The sequence below is a fragment of the Typopeltis vanoorti genome, chromosome 18 (genome assembly GCF_054136105.1).
Source record: "Typopeltis vanoorti isolate ZY-2024b chromosome 18, IOZ_Tvanoo_1.0, whole genome shotgun sequence".
In the NCBI taxonomy this organism is placed as follows: domain Eukaryota; kingdom Metazoa; phylum Arthropoda; class Arachnida; order Uropygi; family Thelyphonidae; genus Typopeltis; species Typopeltis vanoorti.
The window spans coordinates 70,674,127-70,688,449 of NC_143566.1; the positions used below are offsets into that span (position 1 = coordinate 70,674,127).

Below are 14,323 nucleotides of genomic sequence, written 5' to 3' on the forward strand. Positions count from 1 at the left end.
CTGTTTCAAATTCTGACACCCACAAAGGGAATCCCGCTGTCAGCGTGCAGCCTTGGACTCAAGCCAACTCTAACATCTACTGAAGACAATAAAACAGTCTTCCTGACCTATATAGTAAACACACTGTCTCATAAATGTCTGGTTTACATGAGGACAATCTATTGTGATAGTCGCAGCGCGTGCAGATCACCTAAAACTGCTGTAACGGTGCCAAGTTTACAAGACTGTTTTATTGTCTTACACTAGATGCTTGAAAAAAGTTCGTAGTGGTTAGGAATAAGACTCAGGTATGGAATTAATAATATGTACTATTAATAATATGTAATACTAAGGTTGTTTACACGTCTGATTATTGTAAAATATATTTTTATGACATATATCTCTTTACTAGCCTCTTTAATAAAAACAATTGCATTACTTTTCAGCAATTGGGGTGTGTTGCGAGATTTCAACATATTCTATAGAAAACTTGCACATTTTTGTGTCTGTTTATTTACTTATTCGATTGCTTTCGATATATATATTGCGTCATACGTAAAACAAAATTTTAACTTATTTGTTGCCTGCCAACCAGTTCCTTTTATGTCGAAATTCAATCTCTTTGACCGACGACCTAACAGCTCGCGTGCTGTAGTAATCGATATTGGTAATACAGAACGCTGAAAGTAAAATAGGTTAGGTACCATATGCACGTAACCGATGCCTCAACCACGTTCTCTCACCTGATCAATTGTCTAGGTAAAGAATGAAATCTAGTCGGATATCATCAAGATGAGTCATTTTAGATTAAAAAAATAAATAAATATGAAGATATTTTACGTCTAAATACTAAAAATCTTAAACAAAGAAAAAAAGAGATGTTTGAGTTGTGTTTTTTCTGTCTCTTCAGTTTATATCATTCATTTTGAGACCATAAACATTCATTTCAGAAGATTTAATGAATTCCAATCTTAATGTTTTACCATCTTCAAAAATCAAGTGTGTGTGTGTGTGTGTGTGTGTGTGTGTGTGTGTGTGTGTGTGTGTGTGTGTGTGTGTGTGTGTGTGTGTGTGTGTGTGTGTGTGTGTGTTTTAAGTGCAGAAGTATGCGCGCAAGTAGGAGATGCAAGTTACCTAAAATGATAAATCAGCGTAGATTGAGATAACTCTTCGTATGCTGAGAAATTGGAAAACAACGCTGAAGGCTTACTTTGTTTTATTAATCAACAAACTAAATTTAATTTATTTTGTTAATTACGGCTGTCTTTTTAGTCTAATGCATTTGAAAATGCAGTAGACTTAAAAGACAGCCTCACTTAATAACACAATACGCATGGTTTATGGACGTTGTTTCGTACCATACAACCATAGATATCTCGAGAATCTTCTTTTTTCTTGGAGCTATTTCAAATTTGCATATTATCCAAGCAAAAAAGAAGATTCTCAAGATTAATTCTCAAGATTAATATAAAATTTTCAACATATTCTCGAAATCCATGAAAAATTGAAAGATCTTTTTAAAGGAAATAAATTACCTTTTACACACTTAATAGTGTTTTGCTTATTAAAATACATAATAAGATTACTTGATGAGTTACAGTTTTTTTCTTTGTAGGCAAATATCAAGGAAAAATAAGAAATGCTCAATCGTTGGATTTCATATTTAATTCAGGTTTTAAATTTAACTCTCATCCCGTGTCTTCGTGAAATGTCTATGGACCTGGTGACAGTAGTTAGAATCTATAGCGAAAGCTGTTCTTTAGACTTCGCTTGCAGTGAAATAAACGAAACAAATAAAATGTACATTCAAAATCACTGCAGATGTGACAAAGACTGTGAAATTTATGACTGTTGTACTAATCATTGTTCAAGGAAAAGTACCAACCCCAGAATCGTAAGATGGGTATGCATGGTAGCATATAATGTTATATACACGTAGACAGATGTGAAAACGGATGGACTAATGAATACATTAAAAAAAGGCGTAAAATTTAGTATTTTAGATAAGCTTTCATATGATTGGGAGAGGCATGTGGGTAATTAAGTTCATGAAACAAAGCTGGTGAAGAAGTATTTGAGGATTAAAAAACCGATATTCAGGTACCACGTTCATTAGCAAGACGTCTACATCACGGTGAAGCAACACAACAGGAAGGTGTTCTCCTTATTGGAGTGGACGTTTTATGCATAAGACGTACCTGCATCATATGGGAGTTGTGTATCTTCGAAATACTTTCGAAATCTGTTCTGTGCTTTGTGTAATTTTTGAATTCTAAATATCTTTCTTGTAATAAATCTCCTAGGCATATTAGTATTGTTTTTATATTATCTAAAATTTGGTTGTAAAATTCAGTAGAGAGAAATTAACTTACACAGTTTTAGGTTTATGGAAAAACACGTAAATAAACCAAATTTTGAGACTTTGGTATTATCAGGCACTAATTCTCACAGAAACATGTGCGCCATTATTTTTATCAGAGGTTTAAAAAAAGTAAATTATTGTTCATTTGATAAAATTCTTCTATTTTCATGACAGTAAACATATGATGAAAGAGTAAATGATTTACAATATGGTAGCTCTCTCATTAAACTATGATAAAATAAATCCAGTTTTGCATAAAAATTATATTTTTATGGTGAAAAGTATGATTTCGTGTAAATATATATACAGAAAGGATATTCCAAATTTAATCTGGGATTACAATAAAATCTGGAATCTGTGAATGAAAATAAAAATTCTGCCGTCGCATGTAGATCACATCGTTAAAATTTTCTTTTATATAATAGAAGAAAGTAGTACCAGTCAGCCACATTATTATCTAATAAAAAAGGTCTATTGTTGAAACTGACATCATGTATTTACAAGGAAGCGATACAAGTAGTACAAAGTATGAAATGTCTGATGCATGAATATCTCTTTAAGTTAATCTCTACTGATTTATTGGGAGGATGCCTTCCTAGTAATTTTAATAGTAAATCAAATCACAAATTGAAAACTATATTTTAATATATGAAATAGAATAAGATGAAATTGTCGCAGTCTAGATGATGACTTTGTCTTTGAAAATTGTCTTTGCAAATGAACTAATAATGTTTTTGTTCGCGTTTTTAATTAAAATGAAAAAAATAGTTATTTAGTTTTTAATTTAACTAAGAATTTTTTTAATTTTAATATTTCCTATTTTTCAAATTAACTTTCGTTGTTCATTCCCTATTTTTGAATTTATTTCAGTTAAAATTTCTTATACCTCAAATTTATTTTTTGTTTACGCTTATACTTCAAATTTATTTTCATTTAAAATTTTCATATTTTTAGAATTTAATTTATGGCATTCGTGGATTTTGTTTCAAGTATAGAAAAACATACTAAAAACTATTATTTTAACATTTAAAAATATTATTAATTGATGATATGATTAACCTCACCAAAAACATGTGTAAGAACTACTCTAGAGCTCCAGCATATTAATAAAAAAAAGCAGTAGATGGGGTAATATTCCAATGACTTCTTGGCCGCTGGATGAATTTGATCGTTAATCATTTTAGATATTCAGCGATACTCAAATACGGACATGTTTTACAATGACAGCAAACATTATCTACTAAAGCAAGAAATGAAAATCGAACTTCCGAATCTAATTCGCAGAGAGAGAGAGAGAGAGAGAGAGAGAGAGAGAGAGAGAGAGAGTTTTGGCGTATCTCTGCCAACTGGCGATATCTATATCGGTTCAATATTGAAGTCATTTTATATGCCTCACATATCTGACACTAGAGGCCGCTAGCTAAAGCCATCGATAAATATTTTCGAAGAGTATTTTGTTGTAGTTCGTTCTAATCACGTCGCTTTCCATTAACCATTGTAATTATAATTCATTGCTGTGTAGTAGTGATTTGTGTCCTTTGTGTTGGTTTTTTCAAAGGCTGGTAAGTTTACCTAAAACAATTTTATGAGATTTATTATTGATTTTGCACGACCTACTACATGTGCATAAAGTGTTCTATCATAATATGACAGCGAAACATTAATGTATAGAGCTGTGAAGAGCATTCATTTAGATGTTCGCAGTCTTAATACTGTGCATTATTAGTATTAATTTTTTGACAAATATTGTGTTTTTCAGACAGATATTGTTTTCATTCTGGAATTCATTAGTTAATTTCTAAAACAAATACTAAATTTACATAATAAATATTAGAGGATATACTGTAGTGCTTTCGCTCCTATACATCGCATCTGTTATGTTTATAAATTTGAAAGTATGTAACTATTCTCTTTAGTATGTAACTATTTTCCTGGCCAGAACTCTTGTTAAAAATTGCATCGGTCAGTTCTCATATTTTTAGCTCTGCAAAATACATATTAAAAAAAAATACAAAATAATAAAATTTAAAAAAATACAATAAATTCCAAATAATAAACCAGTAAATAAGTTCTGATATTTAATGAAAAAAGTTCTGGTCGTGGTACTTTTCCAATTAAAAGATATATTTACTGAGATTATATGAAGAGTACAATATGAGAAGAGTTTAATTTTTCTACTGTACAATGACTCGAAATATTTTTGTTTTTACAGTTTTATCTACTCTGCGCATATGCCTTCTCCCTGAATCTGTGTTCATTTATTTTCAATTTATTAATGTACTTTTACAAAGAGGTAAAAGTCTGGATAGCATCAACCAAATGTGAATGCTAATCTGGGCTATGCTATCAACATTTATTAAGTATACTTTCATACCAGCTCATTTTGCATGAGCTGATGTTGGTTAAAGAAATTCTGCCTATCCTGATATTGGTAGCGAACATCTACAGCAATTAGTGATAGTATCTTATTCCTCTCTAAGTAACAGAAAGACAATGTTAAAAATCACACGCTAATTACTCGTATCTTTCACTCAACTGCCTGTATGAAAATAGGATTGTCTCTACGTATAGTATAATTTCTATTGTAGTCTTATTACATAAATTAATGCCAGGTGAATTTACTTTCTAGAACAAATCCACTTTTATATATATATTTTCAAACATCCTTATGATTTTTTTAAAGAAAGATTGCAATTTAACTTGTATCTCCATATGTAATCATCAGCTTTTCATTTTACATGTATTATACTTAAACAATTTGAATGAAATTCGGTGCTTTAATACCCATAAATATTCACGAAAAGTATAAAGTTATATCCTCATACTTAGTTAAAAGAAATGAGAGAGAGAGAGAGATAACACGTATAATAGCATTGCTAACAATGTATTAATATACATTCACATCAAAGGTTATGTAATGAAAATTTGTATTTATTAGTGAATCGTTAATATTGATGATCAAGCCCTGTTATACTTTCCACAAAATCTTTCTAATTATCCATAAAATTCAGCATTGGCGTTATAATGAACAATTTCTTTGTTGGTAGAGGAGGATGTTCAGATATGTATTTGTATTTTATATGAACTAAGTATCTAATGATAGATGATTTTTGTCTTTGATTCGGATTTTATTATTATTGTTATTATTATCATTATCTGTATCAGAACAGCAAAATCACTACAATCACTCAGGTTGAAACGATACGTTACCTTGGAATTTACTTCGATCTAATTATGAACTGGAATAGCCATAAACCATCTACACAACAAACTCCGAACAATAAGTGGCAAACTCTACAGGTTAAAAGTCATAGTTCTCATACGCCTAAAAATACTAATATACAAAGCATTATGCCAAAATATAATAAGATGCGCTATAACAACGTATGCATTCTGTGTACAAACTAAATAGATTAATGTCATTACAGTACAAAATGATATAACTGATGTTTTGGTAACAAAGAGAAAATAACGACCTTATAGACATTGCAATGTCAGAACACAAAATAATGATAGCAAAACATTTATATTACTATGCAGCTTTGCTAAAACATTATTTCGATGCCAACTACAGGACAGTCAGAAACACATATCGCATATTAAGACCTCAGACAACTAATTATATCACATATAAATACAATAATCACTAGTGAAAGGCCACACGAAACTTCTACATCCCAGACATGATAAACAAATTACCTTTTGAATACAGAAACCTTACAAACTACAATAGCCTGAAAAGAGCTCTAAGGACATACTAAGTTCTTAGTATGTCCTTAGAGCTTGTTCATACTAAGTTCTTATTATGAACAATGTGTGTGTGTGTGTGTGTGTGTGTGTGTGTGTGTGTGTGTGTGTGTGTGTGTGTGTGTGTGTGTGTGTGTGTGTGTGTGTGTGTGTGTGTGTGTGTGTGTGTGTGTGTGTGTGTGTGTGTGCGTGCGTGCGTGCGTGCCTGCGTGCGAATTTCTCAATCAACGGCTGCAGAGGAAATCAAGCCTATTAAACATCTATTTGATTTCATAGCTTTCCAACACAGCAAACAAACCAATAAATAAATTGGTATCATCCTCAGATAAGCTCACAAATAAGCTTCGAGGATGAAAGCTGAGAAATAACATCTCATCCAAGATTAAAAAGAATAAATAAATAAATAAATAAAAAATATGTATTACATGTAATATTATATCATATGTAATCAAAAGTATGCAATGTATGTATCATATAGTATAAATTATCATAATTATTATTGCGAAAAAAATTATTATTATTATTGTTAATTATACTTCATGTAATATACATCTTAAGATTTGAGGAATGGAGGGAGAAGAGAAGAGAGAGTACTCTTGTCCCCATCTACAAGGGTAAAGGGGATGCACAAGACAGTAAAAATTACAGAGGAATAAAGTTGATGTCCCACACAATGAAAATCCTAGAAAGGGTTCTTGATGGTAGATTGAGGAAGGAGGTGGAGATTTCAAAGGAACAATTTGGCTTCATGCCTGGTAGATCAACAACAGATGCTATCTTTGGGTTACGGCAGATGATGGAAAAGTATCGAGAGAAACAAAGGGAGCTACATCTGGCATTTATTGATCTGGAGAAAGCATACGATAGAGTGTCAAGGCAAGAAGTCTGGAGGTGTCTGAGGGAGAAGAAGGTTATGGAGAAATATGTCAGGTTGGTGCGGGAAATGTACAGAAATGTGAAGACAAGTGTTCGGACCTGTCTGGGACAGACAGAAAGTTTTCAAGTAACAGTTGGCTTGCATTAAGGGTCAGCATTAAGTCTGTTTCTGTTTAATATTGTGATGGAGGTGGTAGCAGAGGAGGTGAGAGAAGATAAGCCTTGGACAATATTGTATGCAGATGGCAACGTGATGTGTGCAGATTCAAGAGAAGAAGCGGGAACTAAACTGGAAAGATGAAGAAAAGTACTGGAAGAGAGAGGTATGAGACAGCAGAAGTAAGACAGAGTATATGTGTTGCACAGTGGGCGGCGGACAGGAGACAGATCTGGAGCTGGAAGGAAATGTCATCAGGAAGGTGAGAGACTTTAGATACTTAGGTTCAACAGTGGAAGAAGATGGGGGAGCTGAGAAGGAAGTGGGATGCAGGATACAAGCGAGTTGGAGAAACTGGAGGGAGATGGCTGGAGTGTTATGCGATAAGAGGGTGCCGATCAATCTGAAAGGCAAAATCTATAGGACAGTAGTGAGGCCAGCTATGACATATGCTATAGAAACTGTGGCCCTGAGGAAAAATAACATCATCAGAATGGAAGTATCAGAGATGAGAATGCTTAGGTGGATGTGCGGTGTGACCAGAAAGGATCATCTGAGAAATGACTATGTCAGGGGAACAGTGAAAGTTACGAACTTAGGAGCGAAAATACAGGAGGAAAGGTTGAGATGTTTTGGTCATGTGATGAGGAGAGAGGATGAATATGTGGGAAGAAGGGTCATGCAGATGAGTGTGCAAGGAAGGCGGAAGCGTGGGCGGCCAAAGAAGAGATGGAGGGAGCTGGTAGAAGAGGACTTGAAGATGAAGAACTTGGATGTGGTGACAGCCCAAGACAGGAAGGTGTGGAGGAGACTCATTATCAACAGTGACCCCACTTAAGTGGGAGAAGCTGCAGAAGAAGAAGAAGAAGAAGAAGATTATTAATTATCAGAATACATGTATGTATCATATGTAAACAAATGTATGTAATGTTGTATCATATGTAACCAAACTTATGTAATGTATGTATCATTTGTAATAAATTATTATTATTAATTTAAAAAAATCTCGCTTATATGAAGCCTTAAATGGTAAAAGAATGCAAGATTACTTGATAGATTCGTAAGAATATATAAGAAGAATATCTTATCTAACACTATATTAAGAGCCATAACTGTTGATTGGGTGAACGTAGGAGGATAGCTATTAGGGAATTTTTGGAGACAGTGAAAATAACACAATCAGACACACAGTAAGACAGTCAGTCAAACAGTCAAAGACTAGGCTATTTTTATGGATAGAAAACATTTTACCCACACTGGATGCCTTGTGTGGGAATGTGGTTAAAAATGAAAGGAGAACGACTAGAGGTCATAGCCCTTAGAAAACACATTAAGTAGAGTGTTTCAAGGAACAGAACCTGATATCTTATTATTTGAAAATAAAATATCAAAATGAGGAAAGGTTTAAGTTTTTAAGAGTGCATTACTGTAGTGCTATCTTCAGGACAAGCATTGCCTTCGAATATCATTGATGAAAAAAGCGGTTGCTAAACAATGAGATATAGTAAGGTAACTGTCACAATTATATCCATAATTGTATTCTTGATTAGACTATTTAGAAGTAGTTATAAGTAAACTGTACAGGTTATATAATTAGTGACTAACGTTTCAAGCTCTACATGATGTTTAGGATAAAATGTATCAATATTCAGTTAGTCGTTTGCATATAGTTTCAGATCTGAAAGATTCCTAGGCCATAATTTCAAAACAGTGAAACTAAGCATAAAGTAACAATACATGGTTTTGAAAAATATAATGAAACATTAGTCAAGAAGATAGCCTCTCCAATTTCAAGCCAATAATAGGAATTTGGAATTTGTTCAAATCGTACTGTGGTACATATATTTACAGGTAGCAGATGAATTTCAACGTCTTGAATGAAACAACCTTGCATATTATGCAGTATGTCTGAAGAGGATTGAAAGACTGCCACTACATCTCTAATTTGTGCTCACTCCATCCGTAATATTTATGTGTTAGTGATTATCAGCTGAAACGAGATATATTCAGTTAAATAAATTTTAATACCCAACTATTTTTTCAAGATTTCATACGTATTTATTGATATATCATTAATGCTAGACACATCAGTATATATTCTTGGATGTCGAGAATCACTTTTAACGTGCCACTACAAAAGTGGCACATTAATACCCTGGGTTGGCAAACGTTTATTGGTATGTTCGTTTTTATATTTATTTATTTTTACGTAATCCGAATATCCTAGTCTAAAGATCAAATATGGAATTTTTGTAAGCCACTTCAGGCGATAAAATTCATCTCCCAATTAGACACATTAACTCATATCCCTGTTCATAGTGGGATTCAAAACCGCAACGTACAGAACGTAGACGAGAACATTCACAATGGGGAAAAACACACATTTGTCCTGCGGTTTTGTATGCATATGTATTTTTATTTATAATTTTCCCTTGCGAAACTAAGAGTATTTTGTTAGTACTCCAGCTTCCGTTCTTTCGAATGTATTCCATTTAAGCAAGGATATTAAAATCTAGAACCACATAATTTATTATTTAAATTGACATGACTCGCATTCTTCTATTTGGATAGTACACCGAAGTCAGATTGAAAAGATCAATCTCTATGCTACAAATAGCGTTACCTGAATCCCGGAAACGAGAGTACATAATTTTCAAGGACATGGGTGGATGGGCTAAGAATAGGATAATATGATATCCTCTTATAAAGACCAAACATGGAACTTTTTCAGGCCTTCAATAAGCAGGATTTTGGCACCTAAACACAGTAACTGGTGATAGTGGGATTCGCATCCACAGTGTACTGCGTGGAGAGTTGAAGAGATATCCATTCGGCCGTTCAAAAGCAGACTCCCTAGAATTCTGTGTTTTAACAAACATGTGATTTGACTTTAAAAGAATCAGATTACAATTACGAAGACAAGCATCACTGAACGTCTTTTGAGAAGATAAATACCTCTTACGAACATTCCGTGAGTTTGATTACGGCGAGATAGTACAACTATAGAACAACAATACATTATTGGTGATTTTACATATAACATTAGTTACCAAAGTATGTGTTATAACTTTATATAAGAACGAGCTCTTGTTATGTAGTAATTATACTGATCACACTAAAAAATAGACTCTTGAAATGGAAAATCATTTATTTATATACTGTGTTTACTTTACAGATCCTTCATTAGCAGCTAATCTGAATATTATCTACGATTGGCACTACATCCAGAAGGGCAATGAAAAGTGGAATTTGTTTGATTCTGTGCTTTCAACTGACGCTTTGTCTTGCTCATCTACCTGCATTTACAACAGAAGATGTTAAACGTTTTGGAAATCCCACTTATAGTTGTAAAGCTCCCGACTCCTTCTCATATACCAATTGGTTAACTCATAACTATAAGAGTCAGTGTGACATAGAAGCTCGGAGAGTGCAAGGTCGTCCAACGACACTTAATCCACTAGTTACTGCTTTCATGACTGATCTCTGTCAACCTGATTGGATTCGAGATGTCTTTCTCAGAGTGTTATGTAAGAATAAACCTCCGCCACCAATGGAAAATAAGGTCGTTATAAGTCAGATTACTGATAATAGTCGTTACCCAAATGCGATTGGCTGGTAGTCGATTACGAATTTGAGATATGAAGATTTTTGACAGCAATGTTTGACTGGAATTGTTCTTCGAAATGATCTGCTTTCCGTCCGAATTACTGTATTTATGGCACTTATAACAAGATAATTTCTGATATTCTTCAAGATTTCACTTTGCAAGTGTATATGGAACTAAGTTATTGAACATTATCTTATTTTATAGAATAAATATTGAAATATTTTATTTAATGCATTCACTTCCTTTTAGGCTTAATTCTTTCAGGTGAAGAGAAGTAAACATATAATGGATAGTGATTACCGTTACATAAAAACATGTTTTTTACTTCACAATTTTTGAAAAAATATTCATATTTGTTTCAATTATTTAAACGTGTAAGTGGATCGCAGGAGGGAGGTTGTGTGAGTTTGCGTGATTTTGTAGCGTTGAAAAATCATCTATTTCCTTCTTCCTTTATTCCTTAATTCTCTCCTTATCTTAAACAAAGTGATTTATGTTAAGATAAATAAACCGAGTTCTCAAGACATTATAAAGAAATAAACAATAATAGATAGGTATAATATAGAAAGATAGATATAAATAGAGAGATAGTGGAATAATTCTTGCTCGGAGGTCAGAAATATTTATTCTACAAGCAATGAGAAATTTTTTCATACAATTTTGTTTACAATTTTTATTAAATTTATTTACGCTCTCACAATTTAATATACTGATCCGAGCAACCTGAGTAGAGCAAACAAATCTAAGATTTATTATAATATGAACGGTTGAAGCTTGCAAATTATGATAGAAGAGGGAAAACTGTTGAGAATGCTTGATAATTATTTCTATTCTTCTTTGTTATATGTTATACACCAAATATTAATATATTTCAATACAAATTTACGTTCATTATTCCACAAAATATATTTTAAAAAGAATAAATTCAATAACATAATTAACTTTTAGCGTTATTATTAGTTTTTAAAACTTTTTATTCTAAAATAATATTTTATCGTTGTCAATTGAATAATCAGCATTGTCTTAATAATTTAATTTTACATTCTGTCATTATTAACGCTTATTAATTAAAATAAAATATTAATTCATTAGATATTAATTAGACTGTTTCAGTGATGTGAAAGAAATCGCGGTGACTGAAGTGTTTATAATCGCATAATATCTTAAAAATATGAAGACCCAAACGGCAAAATTCCTCTTATCCTATAACCACATACTTTAGAAAAAATCTTCGTCTATTGATAAGGGGACATCTTGGATACCAAAGATTATTGGTTTGAGGATTCTTGTTTTGGCACCAGTTGTCATTGTACCATATATTTGCCTTCACACTGATTATGCATTAATTGGCTCATCTTATTGGCACATTATTTTGCATCTCATGTATTTTGTATTTCGTACTTTATAGGAATCGTAATAATCAAATCTATTATTAGAATATCTACATAACATTCACCTTTTCTCAAACATGCATCTCATCATGGTTTTTCATGATATGTCTGTATTATTTGTTAGCGACTATTGCTTTTGGATTTGTGGGAGAAACCACTAAGCCTAACAAAACAGTGTATTGTGTCTATATATTCTGTATTTTCTGGTAGCTTTTTTTGTTTTGCGAAATGATGAACTTCAGTTAATGAGAAAGGAGAATATGAATGAAATGCTAAGTGACTTTCACTTAAAAAACTGCAGAGAGCTGTCATTAACCTCGCACCAGATAGCTTCACACTTTATTAAGAGTGAAGCTATTTGGTACGAGGTTAATTTTAACCAATTCAAACACATTGGTTTTAGTACATCAGCTGCTAGTGACGATGAAATGCATCTTCAAATACATATCAGGTTACTAAATGAATAATCATAATGAGTAATTTTAAATATACGAACATTGATTGGGTAGCATTTAATTCTTATGAGAAGAATTAAGCCGAACTCTTTGAGCTGCTACGAGACAACAACTGTAAGTAGCATGTGACAGAAGGACCGGAGGTCAAAGAGTATTAAACCTCAGTATAGAGTCAGAGGGGGATTTAGTTACAGACGTGACTCTAATGTCTCCAATTGGTGACAGTGATTTTTTGCTCTGATCTGGAAAATGGCTAAGTTATGAATATCCAATTTATAAAATATTACATGCTGAACTAAAATGACAAGTTGAAGTAAATACTAGATTTGATATCATTTGTTAGATTGCAAGGATATCGGCAATGCATGAGAAGTATTAAAATTCATCAATGATGTAATTTTAGAGGAGTTCGAATAATAAAGGGTGGTCAGAAATGAGTGTGCAGTCTTATTATGCAAGAAACGTATAATGTGCCAGTCGGAAAAGTTAGAACTGAAAGTTAAGGGTGAGTATGAAAACTTGTTCTGCAAGTTAACGAAAATCCAAAAGTGTTTCTTCCTCTAACCCTTGTCGAGGCGATCAAGGCAAATCACCTTCTGCAATCCTACGAACTGCAGCTCACTCAAACTTCTTCTGATCTTTTATCCGAAGAAAAAAATAAAAGTCCTCATTAGTTTTGGTGTCCTCATACGTCTTCTGTCCCACATTGTATCCTCCAGCTATGTTCAAATCTTGCGGTCCAGAATTACCTCTCTCTTTTATACACGCATGGAAGAAACTTTTATCCAACTTCTTCCTCGAAAGGGAGATGCAATCAGTCATTAAACTATCGTAAGTTGCTCTCATCTGAGTTTTCTCCAAAGTAGTGAATAAGAACATTAGCAACTAGATTTTGCTACTTGAAGACTCATCAATTAATTAATTACTGATCAGCAATATGGAGTCCCTAATTCTTGTTCTGCGGCAGATTTCCTCTCTAAATGTACCCACCATTGGATATGATTTGGACAAATCATGTTCAAAGGTTTGGAGAACCTCATACGGTCACTCCTGATATTTCAGAGGCATTTGATCGTTCCAAGCCTTTTCATCAAGTTACCTTATGGTCTCCCTTTTGTAAATGAATTGTCAGCTTCCTACCTGGTCGTTCATTATAAGTTACTTGGAAGACTTCCTTTCATTAGATTTCTGTATCATTACTAGATTACCAAGAATTGTGTACTCTTACTTATGAATTCATAAGCGTAAGTTTATCAGTAAATCAGAAAAAAAATCTTTTAACTTTCATCTTCAAACTGTTTTAGATTTGTCTTTTTGGAATAATCTACAAATCCACTTTATTTCAAAATGGTTTAATACAAAAGTACAGTATATTAGTATTTTATTCATAATGAATCACTGATAAAACTTTGGGACTCACCTTCTGTGGCGAATATACAAAATGTGTGCTTCCTTCCAAAGGTTCCTCTAAAAGATGAACACCCTTTAAAAACGATTCAAATGAAGGTACATTAACCGATTTCATTGAAGTACGAGGACTATTTTTTCATCCAGCAAAATATTAGAGCTTATTATTATATTTCCGTTAACCATTGTGTTTTCAAAGAAGCAAATCAGTCTGAAAACAAACGGAAATATAATAATCTGTATTATAGCTTTAACTACTTGGATATTCTTTCTGACTAACCAACCATAATTGAGTCAATAGCTGAAGGGAGACTACCATTCTAGCGTGAAAATGCAGTTAAT

General features: G+C 32.8%; 1 protein-coding gene and 1 long non-coding RNA gene across 2 annotated transcripts in view; one reads left to right on the forward strand and one right to left on the reverse strand.

Annotated features, from left to right (window-relative positions):
• LOC150096771 (uncharacterized) overlaps positions 1–14,323 on the reverse strand; it is a 99,851-nt gene that overhangs the window by 63,039 nt on the left and 22,489 nt on the right. The gene's annotated exons all lie outside the window — the stretch shown is intronic.
• On the forward strand, positions 3,793–10,953 carry LOC150096773 (uncharacterized). The gene is made up of 2 exons (XR_016549852.1): positions 3,793–3,903; positions 10,297–10,953. It is a non-coding gene; the product is annotated as an uncharacterized LOC150096773 (long non-coding RNA).